Genomic DNA, 21,936 nt, shown 5'->3' on the forward strand with positions numbered 1-21,936 from the left:
TGATTCCAACTCTTCTCTCCCAGTCAGTCATTTAGTAATAATTTTTGAGCATTTACTTTGTGCAGAGCACTGTACTAAGTGCTTGGGAGAGTACATGCTGCTTGAGAAGCAGCATGGCGTAGTGGATAGAGCAAAGGCCTGGGAATCAGGAGGTAATGTGTTCTAATTCCATTCCACCACTTGTCTGCTGTGTGGCCTTGGGCATGTCACTTCACTTCTCCGTTCCTCAGTTACCTCATCTGGAAAATGGGGATCAAGACTGAGCCCCATGCAGGACAGGGACTGTGTCCAACCCAGTTTGCTTGTATCCACCACGGTGCTTAGTACAGTGCAGAATAGTACAGTGCCTGGAACATAGTAAGTGTTTAACAAATACCACAATTATTATTATTATACAACAGACAAGCACATTCCCTGCCCACAGTGAGCTTACATTCTAGATGGGGAGGCAGATATTAACATAAATAAAAAAATTACAGACATACATCAGTGCTGTGGGGCTGGTGGTGGGGGTGGGGGTGAATACAGGGAACAAGTCAGGGCAATGCAGAAAGGAGTGGGAGAAGAGGACAGGAGTGTCAAGTCAGGGAAGGTCTCTTGAAGGTTAATGTGCTTTCAATAAGGCTTTGAAGTAATTGTCTGTCTTATGTAAGAGCAATAATCTATCTTCCCTAGCCTCCCTACCCTTGACCCACAATCCCTCTCTGAAAAGCTGTGAACACCTCCCAACCTGGCCAGAAGAATCTCAGATAAGTGGTGGAAAATGCCAAGATTCCTCAAGGAAGCAAAAACAGGGCTTTCTCCTCTTTCTGGACAACTCTGGCAGTATGGTCAAGGCAGCAGTGTAGTTCAATGATTGGGGTAAGAACCTTAGTTGGGAAAAACTCCTATTTTCCTAACTCTTCTTCATGTCCATCCAAACCACAGTGAGCAGATTCAGCTCCTGGGAGTCCAGTTCAAGGTGAATGAAACTCCTTCCCTTCCCTCCCTTCCTCTTTTCCTTACTTCCCTTCCTTTCTTCTGATGTTAATATGAGTTCTTCATCCCTATAGCTCATACAATTGCTTCAACCTCACTGTCTCAGTCACATGAAAACTCCATTACTCAAGCCCTCCATTCACAGCTGAATAAGAAAAACGTCCTTAAATATAGGATTTTGTATGGAAAGATCAAATACAGCATTTCTTGTTAAGGGAAGCCCTCCCAATGGAAGAAGCCACACTGCAGGGGTTTCTAAGAGAGACAGCAATGGGTATTTTCTGAGACACAGCAAGCATGGGCTTGGGAATCAGAAGTCATGGGTTCTATTTCCGGCTCTGCCACTTGTCAGCTTTGTGACTTTGGGCATCTCACCTAACTTCTCTGTGCCTCAGTTGCCTCATCTGTAAAATGGGAATTAAGACTGTGAGCCCCACGTGGGACAACCTGATTACCTTATATCCCCCCAGCGCTTAGAACAGTGCTTGGCACATAGTAAGTGCTTAACAAATGCCATTATTGTCATAATTATTATTTCTAAGAGACCTCATCATCGATGATCATCAGTGATATTTATTGAGTGCTTACTATGTACAGAGCACTGTACTAAGAGCTTGGAAGAGTACAATACAAAATTTCCCAGAAAACACAGGCACAGGATTAGCTGGGAGACAAAGCTTCTGTTCAAGGGAGCATGGCACTGATTTTGGAAGATCCAGGGCTGAGTTGCAGGACATCTTAGTCAAGTCTCTCAGGTTCTCAAATACTTCCTCATTTCTTTTTCCAAGTCCCTTCCTACCTCTAAATTCGTTGTTCCTTATTAATCAATAGCATTTATTGATTGCTTTCTGTGGGTACTCTGTGATTAGGATAGAACAATAGAGTTATTATCTTACAACTTCCACCCTCATGTATCTAGCCTAGATTTTCCATTCATTCCTCCCCAACTAAATTCATCAGTCTTCTCCACTTCCTGACATTGGAATCAGACACGATATTTTCCTCTGTGCTCTGATCTCTTCCTTTGCCCCTGATCAGAAACCAGGATAGGGTGGGTAGTGTAGCTCCTCAAGAAAAAGAATCACCTCTTTTACTTCTGTATTTTCTCGCTATGGTCAGGGAACATGTCTGCTAATTCTGTGGTATTTATCCCTCCCAAATGCTTAGGACAGTGGACTGAATATAGTAAGTGCTCAGTAAATACCATCGATTGATTTCTCAAGCATCTAATACTGAACATTGCACACAGTAGATGCTCACGAAATGCTGTTGATGCTGATAATGCAAAGAGCCAAGGACGTACGTGAGCTGAACAGGGAGGTATAATCAAAGAACTGTCAAGACTATCACAGTAAGGTGAAGAATACCAGAGGCCCTGGAAACAAGAAAGCAAGTCACTGCCATGGGGTAGTATGCAGTGATGAAGTAGACCATAGTGAAGAGAGTTGACTGTGCAACAGAGTTCAGTAGAACACAGAATCCAGACATCCAAAAAGACTTTTGGCAGATTAATAATATGAAATGACAAGTTAACTGAGGCCAAACCTTGTTGGAGTCCATGACGGGATTGTTGTGGTATCTAAACTTGAACATGACTGTAATGTTTGTACTTTTTAAAATATCATATTTGTTCAGCACTTACTATGTGCCAGACACTGTGCTAAGCGATGGGGTTAATCAGGTTGGTTGTCATCTCTGTCCCACATCGGACTTACAGTCTTAACTCCCATTTTACAGATGAGGGAACTGAGGCCCAGAGAAGTAAAGTGATTTGCCCAAGATCACACAGCAGACAAGCGGCAGAGCCACCATTAGAAACCAAGTGCTTCTGACTCCCAGTCTGATGTTCTACCACTAGGCCAGGTTGCTACGTATTTTCAAGATCTGCATCCAGCTCCTAAAGTCAGTATGATCTATGAACCACACTCAATATCAAATGGCAGGAAGAAATTCCCGTTCCCGAGAGGCCCGCCCGCCCGTCATCACACCGCGTGGCCCCCGCTGCTCCTGGAAGGATCCTCTCCTCAGAGCGCCACCATAGACGCCCAGGACCCCGTTCCCGTGAGGCCCGCCATCACACCGCGCGGACTTGCTGCTCCCGGAAGGATCCTCTCCTCAGAGCGTCGCCATAGACGCCCGGGACTCCGTTCCCGAGAGGCCCGCCCGCCATCACACCGCGTGGCTCGCGCTGCTACCGGAAGGCTCCCCTCCTCAGGGTGCCCCCATAGACGCCCCCTGCTTCCACCCCCACCCCACTTAAGCGACCTTCCTTAAAGTGCCCTCCATCCCCCCCCTTCCCGGTCCGGTCCTGACTGACTCTCCCCCTCGCCACCCACCCCGGGAAAAAGGCCCTTGTTAGCACCATGTTACATTAACGACAACCTCATTCGCATCTCCTCAGCCCTCCCATGCTAGTTGGCTGTTCGCTCCTCTCCCCAGGTATCTCTGCTCCCTGACCCCCATTAACAGGCCCACCCTACTCCAGCACATAATAGTTTGTATCTGCTCTCTGTGACATCATTATCTGCCAATTTTATTATTGCCATAGCATATTGATTGTTTAACTACACCCTGTGATGTCATCGCCTACTTATATCATTGCTACTGTTTTATTGCTTCTGCATCTCAATTGTTAACCTCCCGCTATACTGTCACTCGCCCTGCTGACCTCAAGATGAACTTTCAATTCCCTTGCTCCCAACTGCCATTCCCATTCTTCACCTTCCCCTTCCCCTCTCCCACCCAGCTTTTTCCCTCCCTCTCACCCACCAAGACCACTCCCCCTCATCCCCTACCCAGGATCCCTCTGTACCAGAGCCAGTCCTCCACTCCTCCCTCCCGGCCCCCTCCCTCCCCTTCTCCCCGCCCCCACCCCATCCCAGTTCTCCTTTCCCATCGCAACCCCTCTTCCCAGTCTCCCCGCCCAGGCCCCCGCTAACTCATCCCAATCCAAACCCTCCCCACCCCTCGCACCCTTCCCCCTCCCTCCCCTCTCTCGACAGCTGCTGCCAAGTGTGGCTTCTGGGGAACCCCCGCTCCGTTTTAAGTAAGATCCCTTGCATCCTGGACCTATTCCTTTCCAGCTCTCTACTCCTCCTCGCCTTAACTGAAACATGGCTGTCTCCAGACGACACGGTCTCTTCTGCTGCTCTCTCCAGTGGAGGCCTCTTCTTCTCCCACTCCCTGAGACTCACTGGAAAAGGAGGAGGTGTCGGTTGCCTTCTCACCCCCCAATGTCACTTTCGCACTATCCCTCCTCCCCTTCCCCTTCCCTTCCCTCCCTTGTAAGCCCACATTATTCGCCTCTACCACCCCCTCCAGATTCTTGTAGCCGTCATCTACCGCCCTCCCGGCCCCACTTCCAACTTCTTTAACGACTTTGACTCCTTCCTCACCTTCCTTCTCTCCTTCTCCATGCCCACTTTGATCCTCGGAGACTTCAACATCCACATGGATATCCCTGATGACTCCTTTGCCGCCTGTCTTCTATCTCTCCTCGACGCTGCCAACCTCTTCCTCCACCCCACCTCACCCACTCACCAACTTGGTCATACCCTCCACCTCATCATCTCCTATCACTGCACTGTGTCCATCCTCACAAACTCTGAAATCCCTCTCTCTGATCATAATCTTCTCACCTGCCTCCTCACTCACACTCCTTTCCCCTATAAATCCATATTACTCCCTCACAGAGATCTCTGCTCTCCTGACGCCATCCATCTTTCTGAGCGCCTCACACCCCACCTCGCCTTCCTCTCCTCTCTACCCAGTCTTGATGATCAGATTACTGCTCTCAACTCTACCCTTTCTACTCAGCTAGAATCACTCGCTCCCCTTTCCCTTCGCCGCTCTCGTACCACTAACCCACAGCCCTGGATCACAGCCACTGTCCGCCTCCTTCGCTCTTATGCTCGAGCTGCCGAACGCTGCTGGTGAAAGTCTAAACTCCATGCCAACCTCGTTCACTTCAAATTTATCCTTTCAAGCCTTAGCTCAGCCCTCTCCTCTGCCAGACAAAACAATTTCTCCTCCCTTATTGACACACATGCCCATCGCCCCCACCAGCTCTTCTGTACATTCAGCTCCCTTTTCAGACCCCCGGTTCCTCCCCTTCCTCCTTCCCTCACCCCCAACGATCTGGCCTCCTACTTCATTGACAAAATTAAATCCATCAGGTCCGACCTCCCCAAAGTCACTTCCCCCACTTCTCCAACCCCCCGGCTCTCAACACTTTCTGCTACTCTCCCATCCTTCCCAGAAATATCCTCAGAGGAGCTCTCCTCCCTCCTTTCAAGTGCTACTCCGCCCACCTGTGCTTCTGACCCCATTCCCTCTCATCTTATGAAATCTCTCGCTCCATCCCTTCTCCCCTCATTAACTTCCATCTTTAACCGCTCACTCTCCACTGGTTCCTTCCCCTCTGCCCTCAAACATGCCCATGTCTCTCCCATCCTAAAAAAACCCACTCTTGACCCCACCTCATCTTCTAGTTATCTCCCTATATCCCTCCTACCATTCCTTTCCAAACTCCTGGAACAAGTTGTCTACACGCGCTGCCTCGAATTCCTCAAAAACATCACTCTCCTCGACCCCCTCCAGTCTGCCTTCCATCCCCTACATTCCACGTAAACTGCCCTCTCAAAGGTCACCAATGACCTCCTGCTTGCCAAATCCAACGGCTCGTACTCTATCCTAATCCTCCTCTACCTCTCAGCTGCCTTCGACACTGTGGACCACCCCCTTCTCCTCAACACGCTCTCTGACCTTGGCTTCACAGACTCCGTCCTCTCGTGGTTCTCCTCTTATCTCTCCGGTCGTTCATTCTTAGTCTCTTTTGCAGGCTCCTCCTCCCCCTCCCATCCCCTTACTGTGGGGATTCCCCAAGGTTCACTTCTTGGTCCCCTTCTGTTCTCGATCTGCACTCACTCCCTTGGTGACCTCATTAGTTCCCACGGCTTCAACTATCATCTCTACGCTGATGACACCCAAATCTACATCTCTGCCCCTGCTCTCTCCCCCTCTCTCCAGGCTCGCATCTCCTCCTGCTTTCAGGACATCTCCATCTGGATGTCTGCCCGCCACCTAAAACTCAACATGTCCAAGACTGAACTCCTTGTCTTGCCTCCCAAACCCTGCCCTCTCCCTGACTTTCCCATCTCTGTTGATGGCACTACCATCCTTCCCGTCTCACAGGCCCGCAACCTTCGTGTCATCCTCGACTCTGCTCTCTCGTTCACCCCTCACATCCAAGCCGTCACCAAAACGTGCCGGTCTCAGCTCCGCAACATTGCCAAGATCAGCACTTTCCTCTCCATACACACCGCTACCCTTCTCGTTCAAGCTGTCATCCTATCCCGTCTGGACTACTGCATCAGCCTTTTCTCTGGTCTCCCATCCTCGTGTCTCTCCCCACTTCAATCCATACTTCATGCTGCTGCCCGGATTGTCTTTGTTCAGAAACGCTCTGGGCATGTTACTCCCCTCCTCAAAAATCTCCAGTGGCTACCAATCAATCTGCGCATCAGGCAGAAACTCCTCACCCTGGGCTTCAAGGCCGTCCATCACCTCACCCCTTCCTACCTCACCTCCCTTCTCTCCTTCTACAGCCCACCCCGCACCCTCTGCTCCTCTGCTGCTAATCTCCTCACAATACCTCGTTCTAACCTGTCCCGCCATCGACCCCTGGCCCACGTCATCCCTTGGGCCTGGAATGCCCTCCCTCTGCCCATCCGCCAAGCTACCTCTCTTCCTCCCTTCAAGGCCCTACTGAGAGCTCACCTCCTCCAGGAGGCCTTCCCAGCCTGAGCCCCTTCCTTCCTCTCCCCCTCGTCCCCCTCTCCATCCCCCATCTTACCTCCTTCCCTTCCCCACAGCACCTGTTTATATGTATATATGTTTGTACATATTTGTTACTCTATTTATTTATTTATTTATTTTATTTGTACATATGTATTCTATTTATTTTATTTTGTTAGTATGTTTGGTTTTGTTCTCTGTCTCCCCCTTTTAGGCTGTGAGCCCACTGTTGGGTAGGGACTGTCTCTATATGTTGCCAACTTGTACTTCCCAAGCGCTTAGTACAGTGCTCTGCACACAGTAAGCGCTCAATAAATACGATTGATGATGATGATGATGAAATTACCAACGATGGGAAACTGAAACTCAGTCAGCACAACAGAACGGGGTGGTCACAGCAACACAGCTCCCTTGGGTAGGACATCTATGGCAAATAGTTGAATAATTATGGTTCGGTGAACCGAGAGGCGACACACACCCAAGCCAGAAGGGCAGAATGAACCTTGAAAAGACCTGGTGAAGGACAATCTCTACCAATAGGATATAGTAGTTGAATGTTGGAAGACCACTGTAGAATTGGCCCATCAGTAAGAAGGGTAGGGGTTGCTCTTCCTTGAGCAAAGTCTTCACAAAGCTTAAGATAATAAGAGGCAGGCTTGCAGCATGACCTGGTGGAAAGAGTACCATCTTGGAAGTCAGAGGTTGTGGGTTTTAATCCTGGCTTCGTGTCAGCTGTGTGATTTTGAGCAAGTCACTTAAATTCTCTGTGTCTCAGTTACCTCATCTGTAAAAACGGGTATTAAGACTGTTAGCCCCATCTGATATAACTTGATAACACTGTATCTCCCCCAGCACTTAGAAAAGTGCTTGGCACATAGTAGGCGCTTAACAAATACCATCATTATCATTATTATTGTTAAAGCAGGCCTGGTATAGGACAGTTAACAAAGTATGCATCATACTTTTCAACTATTCTTGAACGTCAGAAAAGGATGAGGTACATCTGTTCATATAAATGCATAGGAAATATTTGGATTTTTCCATTTCACTTTTATATTAAATTTCAGACTTTAGTTAGCATTTGTAAACATCCTCATTTTAAAGATTAACTAAGTAGACTAAGCCCTGACTAAGCTCCCTTTTTCTTTTCTTCAACTTCCTTCTGAATCGACCTGACCTGCTCCCTTTTTTCATCCTCCCCTTCCAGCCCTGCAGCTCTTATGTACATATCTGTAATTTATTCATTTAGATTAATGTCTATCTCCTCCTCTAGATTGTGAACTCCTTGTGGACAGGGAATATGTCTATTATATTGTTATACTGTACTCTCCTAAGTGTTTGTACCGTGCTCTGCAAACAGTGAGTGCTCAATAACTATGGTTGACTGAATAGAAAGCAAACACTCCATTTCCAAAGCTATTATTTTGCTGTATTTAAATTCAGCCTGAATAAGCCTTTTTTATACTAGTGATACTTCTCAGAGCCCTCTTGACCTCCTGGTTCCTCAGGCTGTAGATCATGGGCTTCAGCATGGGGATCACCACTATATAAAACACCGAAATCACTTTATCCCGCCCCAGAGAGTAATCAGATACTGACCGCATGTAAATAAATGTTTATGTCCCGTAGAAAAGTGCCACGAACACAGGTGGGTGGCACACGTGGAGAAAGCTTTCTGCTTCCCCTCTGTAGATTGGATTCTCAGGATGGCACCTAATATGCATATATAAGAGAGCAAGATTTCTGAGGAGGTTAATACTCCAAGAAAGATGGCAAAGACAAATAGCACAAACTCACTGATGTAGGTAGCCGAACATGACAGAGATAACAGTGGGGGAACATCACAGACAAAATGATTAATGACATTGGAGCCACAGAAGGGTAATCTGAAGGTGAGATAGGTCTGCGTGGTGGCAGTTATAAAGCCAACCAGAAAGGAGCCGGCCACTAAGAGGTAACAGACTCTCTGGGACATAATGCATGAATAAAGCAAGGGGTTACAGATTGCCACGTAACGATCATAAGCCATAGCAGCCAGGAGATAACACTCGCTGCTGGCTGGAACAATTAAAAAATACATTCGGGCGGCACATCCGTTAAAGGAAATGGTTTCATTCTGCACTAAAAGGTTGTCTAAGATCTTGGGAAGAACGGTAGAGGAATAACAGACATCTAAGAAAAACAAATGACTGATAAAATAATACATGGGGGTGTACAGTCGAGCATCAGCCTTAATAACTGTGACCAACCCTAGATTTCCAATCAAGGTGACCAAATAAGTAATGAAGAATGTCAGGAAGCCAATGACCTTCATATCTGGATTGTCAACCAGACTCACAAGAATAAATTCCATCACTGTGATGTTTGCTGCAGCCAGATCTCCAAAATGTGTGTTTTTCCTCTGTTGGGGTGTGACAGAATCTGGTCAGACAAATGAAAGCAAAGAGTATGAGGCTCTCTGATAATTTGCCCCCTGAAAATCACTGAAGTGAATAACTGGTGTAGACAATGAGCAGATTCCTTTTTATCTTCCTGGAGGAAGATATATCCTTCACTCACTGAGTCTCTCTCAGGCTCTCCAAAATTGATCCATTGGTGTTATCAACTCTGTAAAACATGCCCTGTATTTGTCTCCTCTCTTGGAAATATCTCTAGGTTAACTCAATATTAAACATACCAGCACTGAAGGTTTTCTCCATCAATATCAGATGAGGAAACATAAAGCCTGTGTCTCCCATAATCCCACAGTAGAAGAAGAATTATGGATTGATTTAGAGCATCAGGAAGCAAACTAGTAATGGATAGTTTTTGTTCAGAATTTTAAAAATTTTCTAAAGGAAGAGAAAAACACTAAAATCAAAAAGCAATGTTGCCTCTCCTGAGGGTGTACTGTGATACCAGGGATCCAGTTTCTTTGGTCCAAAGCTGGTTTGTAGGGTGGTTACCGCAACACATGTGACACTGTGTGCCGTGGAAAATCTACTAGACTGCAAACCCTTTGAGGACAGGAACCAGGTTACCGGCTCTACTGTACTCTACTTCCCCAAGCGCTTATTACAGTGTTCTGCACACAAGAAGAGCTCCATGAAAGCGTAATTGATTTCTGAGCTGCATTTTGCCTTTTCACCCTACCACTTCTCCAAATCCTGACTCAACTTCGGGGTGGAGGGGTTGGGAATGCCAGTTTTCTGAATTTCCATTGTATCTAAATGCCTGATGGGTGAAGAGAATTCTGGGACCTGCCCCTCTGCTCCTAGGCCAGTGTTTAGAGCAAGATCTAGAGGAGGTGGTGCCAGTCTCCATCTTGCTAAGGCTCCCTGCAGAAAGGAAATTGGAGTTTCTGGAATCTGGTTAGCGGTTCATTCCTGGGGGTCTGCTGGAGTCAGAGTGGTCACATAATCATGCCCTCCCCTCCCCTTCCATATTCTCTGCCTCTATTCTTGAGGCTAGGCTATCCCTCCATTTAAAAAAAATGGTATTTGTTTAATTCTTTCTATATGCTAAGTACTGCTCTAAGCACTAGGGTAGATACTAGTTAATCAGTTCAGGCACAGGTCTTGTCCCATAGGAATCTCACAGTTAAGGTAAGATGAATAACAGCTATTAAATCCCCATTTGGAGTTGGGAAAACTGAGGCAGAGAGGTCCAGGGTCACACAGCTGACACATGACATCCCTCCTATCCCCTTGTAGGGATTCCTCAAGGGTCACTTCTTGGTCCCCTACTGTTTTCTATTTATACTCACTCCCTTGGGGAACTCATTCGCTCTCACGACCTCAATCATCTCTATGCTGATGACACCCAAATCTACATCTGCACCCCTGCTCTCTCTCCCTCCCTCCAGGCTCGCATCTCCTGCCTTCAGGACATCTCCATCTAGTTGTCTGCCCATAATCTAAAATTCAACATGTCTAAGACTGAGCTCCTCATCTTCCCTCCCAAACCCTGTCCTCACCCTGACTTTCCCATTACTGTAGGTGGCACTACCATCCTTCCCATCTTACAAGCCCACAACCTTGATGTGATCCTCGACTCCACTCTCTGATTCACCCCAAACACCCAAATCCATCACCAAAACCTGCCGGTCTCACCTCCAAAACATCGCTAAAATCCACCCTTTTCTCTCCATCCAAACCACCACCTTGCTGGTTCAATCTCTCATCCTATCCCGACTGGATTACTGCAACAGTCTCCTTTCTGACCTCCCATCCTCCGGTCTCTCCCTGCTTCAGTCTATGCTTCACTCTGATGCCCGGATTATCTTTACATAGAAACGTTCTGGGCATGTCACTACCCTCCTCAAAAATCTCCAGTGGTTGTCTGTCAACCTACGAATCAAACAAAAACTCCTCACTCACGGCTTCAAGGCTTTCCATCACCTAACCCCCTCCTACCTCACCTCCCTTCTCTCCTACAGCACAGCCCATACCCTCCGCTCCTCTGCCGCTAATCTCCTCACTGTGCCTCGTCCTCGCCTTTACCGCCCTCGACCCCTGGCCCACGTCCTACCCCTGGTCTGGAATACCCTCCCTCCACGCATCTGGCAAACTAGCTCTCTTCCTCCCTTCAAAGGCCCCCTGAGAGCTCATCTCCTCCAGGAGGCCTTGCCAGACTGGGCCCCCTTTTTTCTCTCCTTCTCCCCTCTCCATCACCCCCCTCCCTCTGCCTTACCCCCTTCTCCTCCCCACAGCTCTTGTATATATTTGTACATATTTAAAATTTTTTTTATTTTACTTGTACATATTTACTGCTCTATTTTAATAATGATGTGCATAAAGCTATAATTGTATTCATTCTGACGGTTTTGACACCTGTCTACTTGTTTTGTTATGTTGTCTGTCTCCCCTTTCTAGACTGTGAGCCCATTGTTGGGTAGGGACCATCTTTATATGTTGCTGTCTTGTACTTCCCATGCACTTAGTACAGTGCTCTGAACACAGTAAGCACTCAATAAATACAGTTGAATGAATGAATGAATGGCAGAATTAGGATTAGAGCCCCAATCCTCTGTACTTCCCAAGCACTTAGTACAGTGCTCTGAACACAGTAAGTGCTCAATAAATACGATTGAATGAATGAATGAATGGCATAATCAGGATTAGAACCCCAATCCTCTGACTTCCAGGTCTAGTCTCTTTCCATTAGGCCATGCTGCTTCCCACTTCAACATATCCTCATCATGTGAGCCCTGAAGTATTCTCAACCTCCCATAAAATTGATGTGCTTTTCTTACTTACCCCATTGCTTGCTTGGAATGATGCCATTGAGGGCCAACATTTTGAGAACAGAAATGAGTAGATCGTTTTTCTACTCACCTTCCATTTTCTTCAACTATCTTTTAGTTTAAAGAGAACAGTTGTGTGCTTTACCTACTAGGTTTCAGTGCTTTCCATGTTGCCTTTGTTTCAGCCCCAGGCTCATTTCTCTATCTCAGAGGAGAACAGAGAGGTCCTCTGCTGTTATCCAGAGGTTCTTAAGATCCAGGGAGTCATCATACATGCCGTTCCCCCAGCTGGAGGAAACTTCACTTCGGGAACAGTAACAGTAACATCACGAACCCACAGCAGGAAGCACCGTGACAGACAGAGGTGGGACATTCTCAGGTGATCTCTGCTACTCCTGTGTCCTGCAGGCTGCCCAAGAAGAAGGCATTCTGGAAGATTCTTCTGGATGTGTGTGTGTGTGTGTGTGTGTGTGTGTGTGTGTGTGTGTGTGTGTGTGTAAAGCTAGAGAGGGAGTTGAAAGCTTGTGTGTAGTTATGAAAGTTTCTTCTCTTCTTCTCTTCACTTTTGCTCTCTATTTTCTCTTCCTTTTTTTGTCTCCGTGTATCTCTCTCCTTCCTGCCATGCTTACTGTATCCCTCTCTTTCTCTGTTTTCTCTTTCCTTTTTCCCAAATCTTAATCTACTGTCTTAACCCTCATAGAAATTCATTCAATTACCATTGTATCTAATGTATTAATTATAATTGTTTTCCCTGAATAAACCTTAAGAAAAGTCTCTGCAAAGCTATGGTTTATTTTGATTGTTTTACCTCAATTATTTATGTTTTATCAGTACTGATCCCAAATGGCTCAGGGACAACATTCTATAGTCAGTCAATCAGTCAACATTTATTAAGAGTTTGCTGTGTGCAAAGCACTCTATCAAACTCTTGGGAGAGTACAATACAGCAATATAACAGAAACATTTCCTACTCACAAGAAACATACCATTTCTGGTTCCTGGGTCTCTCCATGATGGTCTAAAATTCATATTATTTATTAAGTTATCTACAGCCTTATGACTACAAATCAAGTTTAGTTCTTTCAAATGACTGAACAACGATTTATATAATTTACTCTCTGATTAACAGTAACTCCACCTTCCCTCTAGTGGCTGTGTTCATAGTTACTCTGAGGTTCCTTGGGATTCAAATTCTCCTCCTAATCCCCCAATTGCCCATGTACAAAGAAGAAACAAACACTCCCTTTGGGAAAGAATGGTAATTGTTGCTCTTCTTAAACCCTTCCCTTCGACAATTGCAATTTTAATGAAATTTCAGTTTATTTTCAATTTGGTTTCTTCATGACTTTCTCTGCTTTTCAAATATCTAGGGAATTTCTATAGTTGAGTAAGGCTTCATTTTCTGGAGCAAAAAGCATGTGGATGTGTTTTCTGGGATACTAATTAACAACAAAACTGGAATATTCCCTCTGTTATCTCTTTTTTAATGGTATTTCCTGAATGTTTACTCAATGTCAAGCATTGTAGCTCCTGCCCCATATGGGGCTCACAGTCTAAATTGGAGAGAGGAGGATTCAATACCCATGTTACAGAAAAGGTAACTGAGGTGCAGAGAAGAACAGTATGGCCTAATGGAAAGAGCATGGGCCTAGGTCAGAGGACCTGGGTTCTTACCTTGGCTCCACCATGTGCCTGGTATGTGACTCTGAGTGAGTCACTTGACTTCTCTGTGCCTGTTACCTCGTCTGTAAAATCAATAATTCAACTTGTATTTATTGAAAGCTTAATGGCTTACTGTGTGCAGAAACATAGCAAGTGTTTGGGAGAGTTCAATAAAACAGAGGTGGTAGACACACTTCTTGGTCACAAGAAGCTTACAGTCTAGAGGGCATTCAATACCCGTTCTCCATCCTTCTTAAACTGTGGAGCCCCTTGTTGGATAGGGACTGTGTACAACCTGATTAACTTGTATCTACCCTAGTGCTTAGAACAATGTTTTACACATACTATTCACTTCACAAATACTACAATTACCATTGTGTTTCTTGTCCAAGGTCATACAGTGGGCAAGTGGCAGAGTTAAGATTAGAATCCAGGTCCTCTGACTCCCAGGCCTGGGATCTTTCCATTAGGCTTCACTGCTTCCCACTAGAACACTTCCTCACCATATAAGCCCTGAGGTACTCTCAACCACCCATAGATTTTATGTACCTATCTTGTTTACCCCATCACTTGGCTGGACTGATACCACTGTGCACCAGCATTATGAGGACAGAGATGAGTGGCTTAACTTTCCACTCAAGCACCTTTCCTTCAACTATCTTTCTACCTTATGGTTTAGAATGAGACCTTGCCAACCCAAATGATCTTATTCCTTACCATTAGCTTTAAAGCAATCAATCACCTTGTTCTTCCTATCTTACCTCACCGATTTTCTGTTACAACTCTGCAAACTCACTTCACTCCTTTAGCCCCTTTGCTACTTATTGTACCTCGTTCTCATTTAACTCACCACCAACACTTCACCCACAACCTGCCTCTGGCCTGGAATTCTCTCCCCCTTCATAATTGATAGATTATTACTCTCCCCACACTCATAGCCTTATTCAAATCACATCTCCTCTGAGAGGCCTTTCCAGACTAAGCTCTCATTTCCTCCCTTCTGTGAGGCCACTGCACCTGGATTTGTAAACTTTATTCACCCCACCTCATCCCCATGTCACTAATGTAAATATCTGTAGTTTATTTATTTATTTATTTATATTATTGACTCTCCTCCTCTAGACTATAAGCTCCTTGTGTGCAGAGAACATGTCTACCAACTCTGTTGTACTGTATTTTCCCAAGCAGTTAGTACATTTCTCTGCATACAGTAAGTGTTCAATAAATACTATTGATTCATTGACTTAATGAATGCTCATTTTGAGACATGCAATTAGATTGTTTTGTTAAATTCATGATTTGTGAGGCTTTGGGAAAATAATTACTCTGAATTAGGAGACTGATAGAGGAAACTGATGACAGCCGTATTTAACACAGGGAAGTGCATTTTGGATTCTAAACTCTTCCTTAAGGAACATATTTCTCAATCTGTCTCTACAGATATCATCACTGTACCTTTGATTTACTGGTAGATGGACTGGTGTCATCAGTATTATTCACTAAGCACCTACTCTGTTTTCTATGTGCTTGGGAAGATGCAGAAGTAAATGGCACAGCTCTTGCCATGAGGAAATTTCAATCCATGAACCATTCTTCCTCAGAAAGACATGGTTATTAATCCAATCCCCACTTAATCAATGAACGGTATTTATTGAGCACATATCCTGTGGAAAAAAATGTGCCTGCACATGAGAATTTTAAGAAAACTGAACACAAAACATAGATGCTCCTATGTTTCTGTGGAAGGGAACAAAAATAATAATCAATATTATTCCTTTTAGTAGTGGTAATATCATTTATTAACAGTCCACTGGGTGCCAAACAATTATCTAAGTCCTTGGAAATTAAAAACTAAAGAATTGACATGTTTCTCACCTATAAGGGGCTTACAAGCTAGAGCAATAGTTGATACTTAGAACTGTGAACATCCAGGTCTGAATCTGCTCATGAGGCCAAGGAGAGGGGAAACCTGGGATTCCCAAAGATAACATATCCAGCTCCTCCAGCAGTTTCATCACAAGCACATATAAGTCACTTTTCATATCAAGCAATTCTACTTCATAACAAATAGCCATCTAAGATTACAAAAGGCACGTTCCTGGAATACAGTCGGTGTTTCAGTATTGAAGACATATTTACTGAATTACAACTTTCCTGGATAGACTATGAAAGAAGAACAATTACCAGGAAGATACCTAAGTGGCTATTTTCTTGGGTTCTAATATAGGACAAATGCGAGAAGAGGAGACAGAACAACTGTTTTAAACCATAGTGAAGCACAACCTCAAAGGAGTTACTGTGACACTGGACTGTAGAGAGATGCCAGTGGTAGCCAGTCCAGGATGGTATGTAAATCTTTAAAAATTTCATCTTTGAACCCAAAAGACAATTAAGTAACATTTCACCAGGTGGCATCTCTCAGCAACACATCCTTCTAGATACATCAGGAGGTAGATAAAAGTAGGTGCGATTAATGAAGAGAGAAAAAAATACTCTATCTAGGTTCCCTCAACATTTTGCTTTTTAGGTGAACTACTGAGTAGAACTATATTGCCAAGAACTAGTAACATATCCCCCCGTTGATAAATGGTTAGTGAAATAGGTTTCATTAAGGACACACAGAGATTTAGGTTCTGCTAAAAATAGTTTTAAAATCACACTGGGTATGCCATATACAGACTCAGGCAATAGGGATTTTTTTCTTTTCCCTCAAGAAGGGAGGCATAGTCCCTCAGGAAGAGAGAGATAGAAAGAAAGAGAGTGAGAGGGAGAGATAGTGAGAGAGAGTGAGAGAGAGACAGAGACAGAGAAAGAGAGACAGAGGGAGCATTAGAGAGGTATAGAGGGAGGAAGAAACTGATCATACAATTTTAACCATCATGCATTTTGGAGGAGTAAGATATCATTCCCAAGACATAAATTATCTCTGGGTTAATAGAAAAAGTGTCAATATCTATGACACATTCTAAGAGGAAAAGGGATTTACTCTGAATACCACTTTTAATCATCAAAAAACAGAGAAAGCACCTTTGACTCCATTACTTTCCTAAAGACACTCTTCAATTCTTTGTTTCTCAAGCTGTTGATCAGAGGATTCAGCATGAGGATAAACACATTATAGAACACTGAGACCAATCCGTTTGAATGTGGTTGGAGATATATGATGATCAGGGTCTCATAGAAAATGAAAACAGCAGTCAGGTGGGAAGTACAAGTGGAGAAAACTTTCCATTTCCCCTCTAGAGTGGGTCCTCAGGATGGCAGCAATAATGTAAATATAAGAGATCAGGATAGTCCAGAGTGTGCTCAAGATATTAAAGCTAACACAGATAAACATCACTAGGAAATTGATGTTCGTATCTGAACAAAAGGATTGTAACAGTAGTGAAATTTCACAGAGGAAATGATTGATCACATTGGATTGGCAGAATGGAAATCTAAATGTAAGATATATATGAATAAGAGAATTTGCAAAGCCACCAAAGTAAGTAATTGATGGCAGGATAACACAGACTCTGGGGGACACAATGACTGCATAAATTAGAGGGTGGCAGATGGCCACATATCGATCATATGCCATCACTGCCAGAAGGAATATCTCAGTGGTTACATATGCACCAAAGAAATAAGATTGGGACACACACCCAGTGAAAGAAATGGCTTCGGTTTCTGACAAGAAGGTCATTAGCATCCTGGAAGTGATGCATGATGAGTAACAGAAATCGACAAAAGATCAGTTGTTGAGGAAAAAGTACATGGGGGTATAAACTTGGGGCTCAATCTTGATCAGCATCATCATCCCAAGGTTGCCTATCAGGATGACAAAATAGTCCATGAGAAAAAACAGAAAGAGAGCCACCTGCAGATCCACTCAATCGGTCAGTCCTGAAAGGATAAACTCATTCCACATGGTGAGATTTCCTTCTGCCACGGAGATGGAAGGAACAATGCAGTATTAGTTGGATACTTGTTAAGTGAGTGTGGGTGCGAAGAGCAGAGTCTTGATACAATAGATTCTTAATCCAGATGCTCTCCAAGGATTCACATCCTATGGTGCATTCGAGCTCAAAACAAAAATTGAGAATGAGTGGATTTCTCTCCCATTTTCATGCTTATTTTTAAGGAAGTGTTTTTCTCCCACTGTTCCCGTGACCAATTCCCAGATGTGTACTCTGTACCAGAGCTTAATACAGTGCTTTAAAAAGAGTAAGCACTTAATAAATGCTATTACTGCTCTCATTACTACTACTATTACTACTACCACTACTACTTCTACAACTAGTAGTACAAGTAAGTCTTAATGTATAGGGGGAAAGAATTATTTTTAAAGTGTCATAATGTCTTCTAATTCTTCTTTTGTACTCTCTCATTCTCCTCTGCTCATAGGAAGTTCTCAGGTAATACTACTCCTTAATAAAGTAATAAGTTTCACTTCTGTGATGCTGATGGCCTTGGTCAGGGAGCTAAATGTCCTTACCCTTGCCCATGTCCTTACCCTCCTTTGGGCAAAAACCCTCTGCCTATATGCAGGCCAGACTGAACCTGCTCTTCAAAATCTGTAGGAAAATTGAGCCTTATATTTAGCATTTAATGTTAGATTTAGCCCCTAGCCCAAACCCTAAACGTGGTTCAATACTCCAGATGCAAAGTAATCACTGTTTAAATAAGTACAGAATTATTTCCTGAATACAACCATGGTGAGATGAGAAGAGTTCCATGCAATCCCCTACTGGTCTAGAAAGAGGTAATATTTCCCTCTAAGCCCGCGATTAAAAAACTAAGGCCAGTCAGGGACATTACGCTGGAGGTTTCTTATTCCTGGTGCTGAGGATAAAATAAAAGGTAACACAATACCTATTATTAGCAAGGCTGGTTGTTAAAAACGGAGGAGGTGGAATTAACAGACTGAGAGGAAACAGGAAAAGGAACTGGGATCCTCCTTGCTTAGGAAACTACGTTTTCCAGAAAGCACAAGTCCTGCCATCCCAGAAATCCTGGGGTGGAGACCTTTAAATGATAAGAGGAGAAGCCATTTGCTCTTTTTACTCCTGGCACTGGACCGGAGGCAGCTGAGGCACAGGGAAGTGAAATGACTTCCCCAAGTTCACACAGCAGAAAATTGGCAGATCCTGGATTAGACCCCGCGTCCTCTGACTCTCAGGGCCGGGGACTATCCGCTATGCCATGCTGCATGTCTACTGCACCTGACAGTTCCGGTTCGAAAAAGTGACACCTCCCTTTTTCCCTCTCTGCCAACACGTGGTGATTCCTTGAGTTTCATGACATTCCTGGTGCCACGTGGGCATTCTTGGTTCAGATGGTCTTTTCCTATTTAGAGGAACTTAAGACCCGACTGTCAGTGACTATTCTGCCTAGCTTCATTCGACAGAGTTTGAACAGTTCATCCACATGCTCCCAAGGTGCTCCCACGGCACATTAGGAAATTTCCCCGGTGAAAAAGCCAATTTTGAAGTTTGGGACTTATCTGCGGTCACAGTTAAACATACTAGATAGCACCATTATCCTTCCACAACTGCATATCACCATTGAAAACCTATCTCCTAGGGAGAACCTTCCTCGATTAACTTTTCTCCCCCCCCCCCCGGTTTATGGCAAGGAGGCAGCCAACCTTAAAACGAGCAAGTCTAAAACAATCCTCCCACAGCCAAAACAGCTCCACAGATACCAGAAGAGAGAAACTTTCAAGAATGGACACAAGAAACAGGGACACAGGTCAACTTTATTTGAATAGGCTACAAAATATGTACGATGAGATGAGGTATCACGTCTGGGTTGGAAAACACATTCTTGCAGGTCTGTGGGCTGACATCCCGTTGTAAGTGCATCTTCCCGGACTGACTGAGTAGCGATGACAGGTTGATGCTTCCGGAAACGATACTGGTCATCAGCCGGGTTGGAAATGCACCCACATCCTTCCGGCTCCAGACTTGGTATTCCAGGGTTGAAGAGAAGGGCGTCTCTCCTGTAAACAAAAAGGGAAAATAGTTACAGAGTGTTAGCGTAGAGGCTACATGTATATTTAGAGCTGTTGGTTCAAGTGGGACTGTGAGGGCATTTTTCAGAAGGAGCGGAGCATCCCGAGTAAGCTACGTGAAAATCTTCCACATCCTGGAAATCCGAGGAGCCCATATGATAGTATGGGGATCTGCTGCTATCGCTTGGATTTATTCGTCGCTGTAGTGTACTCTGCACTTCCCCCCAGAGATACCTACGGTCGTCTGAAGTCTAGGGGCAATCCACTGCTTGTATTTCTTCCTGTGATTCCGGAACCAGTTTCTAATCTAAAGGATGGGACAGTAAATAAGTCGGAGAAGCGAAAGAGACCCCTCCCACTCACCCCCTCCCTAGCACAAAGACAAACCCCCACATCTAGGAAAGCAAATACACCCACACGAATCCAGACAGGGTTGAGGAGGAACAAATTTCTCGGAAAAGCCAGCGAGGAAAAGGAGCCATACTTCAGAGGCAAATATGGAGGCTTTCCAAGAAAGAGTGGTAGGAAGAAGCCGTGAAATAGAGGCATCACCAGAGATTTCTACCTCGTTACCCATGATAAACGCCCACTGCCTCAGGTCGTGCTGCCTGGGTTCTGGAAGTGAATGTGCAAGGATGCTGAAAGATGTGAGACCGAGAGAAGACATAGTATACCTGCAGCGTTGTCAGACCCAGTTGGAAAGACAGGGATTGCACTTGTTCTGCCGTCAGGTATGGCGTGACTTCAAACCGTGCCCACAACTCTTTGAGTTGATGCTCGCTGAATCTGTCAGGCCGACTCTTCTTCCCCTGTGAGAATCTGGTGGTCGGGACTGTGTAGTTGGTTCCCGGGATCTTCTCGCTGGGTTAGCTGTTCATGTCTGCAATGGGTGCTGGAGGAATTGGCATAAGAGCTTCGGGGCAGGGCCCGGCAGACGGCAGTGCTGACATCCCAGCCCGCACGCACCGCTCCTCTGACTCTAACATCCTCACTGTACCTCGTTCTCTCCTGTCCCACCATCGACCCACGGGCCACGTCCTTCCCCAGGCCTGGAATGCCCTCCCTCTACACATCCTCCAAAATAGCTCTCTTCCTCCCTTCCAAGCCCTACTGAGAGCTCCACTCCCCCAGGAGGCCTTCTAAGACTGAGCCCCCTTTTTTCTCTCCTCCTCCCCATCCCCCCACGCCCGACCTACTTCCCCTCCCAACAGCACTTGTATATGTTTGTACAGATTTATTACTGTATTTATTTTACTTGTACATATTTACTACTCTATTTATTTTGTTAACCATGTGCATATATCTACAATTCTATTTGTTCTGACGATTTTGACACCTGTCTATATGTTTTGTTTTGTTGTCTGTCTCCCCTCTCTACGCTGTGAGCCTGTTGTTGGGTAGGGACCGCCTCCATATGTGGGGGACCTGTACTTCCCAAGCCCTTAATACAGTTCTCTGCTCACAGTAAACGCTCAATAAATACACTTGAATGAATGAATGAATGACTCACCCCCAGGACTCTTCTACACCTGTCTCTCCCCATGTCTGACCCTGCCGAATCGGACTCTTCCCCATCTTCCTCTCCCCTTGTCTGACTCTCACTTCTGACTCTCCCCCATGTTACTCTCCCCCATGTTATTCTCCCTTCGTTTGACCACCCCTATGGCTGACCTCCCAATGACTCACCTCGTCTGACTCTCCGCCAATCACTCTCCCCCATCTGACTCTCCCCCATCTGACTTACCCCTTATCTGACCCCTGGTCTGACCTCCCCACGTCTGTCTCTCTCTTAGCATGAATCTCCCTTATCTGACTCAACCTTGTGTAGCTCTCCCCAATTTACTCTCGCCAGTGTGACTCTCCCGCTGGCATTGTACCCTATCGGACTCTACCCTGTCGGTCTCTCTCCTGTCGGACTCTCCCCTCGTCTAACCCTCCCTCAACTGTCTTTCCCCAGATCTGACCCATCCCTTGTCATCCTCTCCTCTGGGCCTCACCCTCCTCACAGGTCGATGCTCTCTAGGATCTCTGTCAGCTGAGGGTGCCCAAGGGGGCCGTGAAGCACTTAATTCAGGTCTCGGAACGTAATTAAAGCTTTGCTGGATTAGTTGAAATGGATTATTGGGCCCCATCCCTTCCCTGGTCTTTTCCATTCTCCCTCCCTCCCGGTTCCAGTATGGGGCGGTTCCAGGCCTTGTCTCTCCGTCAGACTCACCTCCTTCCGCAACGGCACAAGCAGAATTTCTGCTGGCTGCGGACCTGCCAGTCTCGAACAGCCATG

At 45.4% G+C, this 21,936-nt stretch overlaps 3 pseudogenes; all 3 read right to left on the reverse strand.

Moving 5' to 3' along the window:
• Nucleotides 1–2,196: 2,196 nt before the first annotated feature.
• Nucleotides 2,197–8,803, reverse strand: LOC119921701 (annotated as a pseudogene).
• A 7,857-nt stretch (nucleotides 8,804–16,660) lies between these two features.
• On the reverse strand, nucleotides 16,661–17,459 carry LOC119921659 (annotated as a pseudogene).
• Nucleotides 17,460–19,565: 2,106 nt separating this feature from the next.
• Nucleotides 19,566–20,572, reverse strand: LOC119921702 (annotated as a pseudogene).
• Between the last annotated feature and the right edge of the window lie 1,364 nt (nucleotides 20,573–21,936).

The sequence above is a fragment of the Tachyglossus aculeatus genome (assembly GCF_015852505.1).
Source record: "Tachyglossus aculeatus isolate mTacAcu1 chromosome 12 unlocalized genomic scaffold, mTacAcu1.pri SUPER_6_unloc_4, whole genome shotgun sequence".
Taxonomy (NCBI): Eukaryota; Metazoa; Chordata; class Mammalia; order Monotremata; family Tachyglossidae; genus Tachyglossus; species Tachyglossus aculeatus.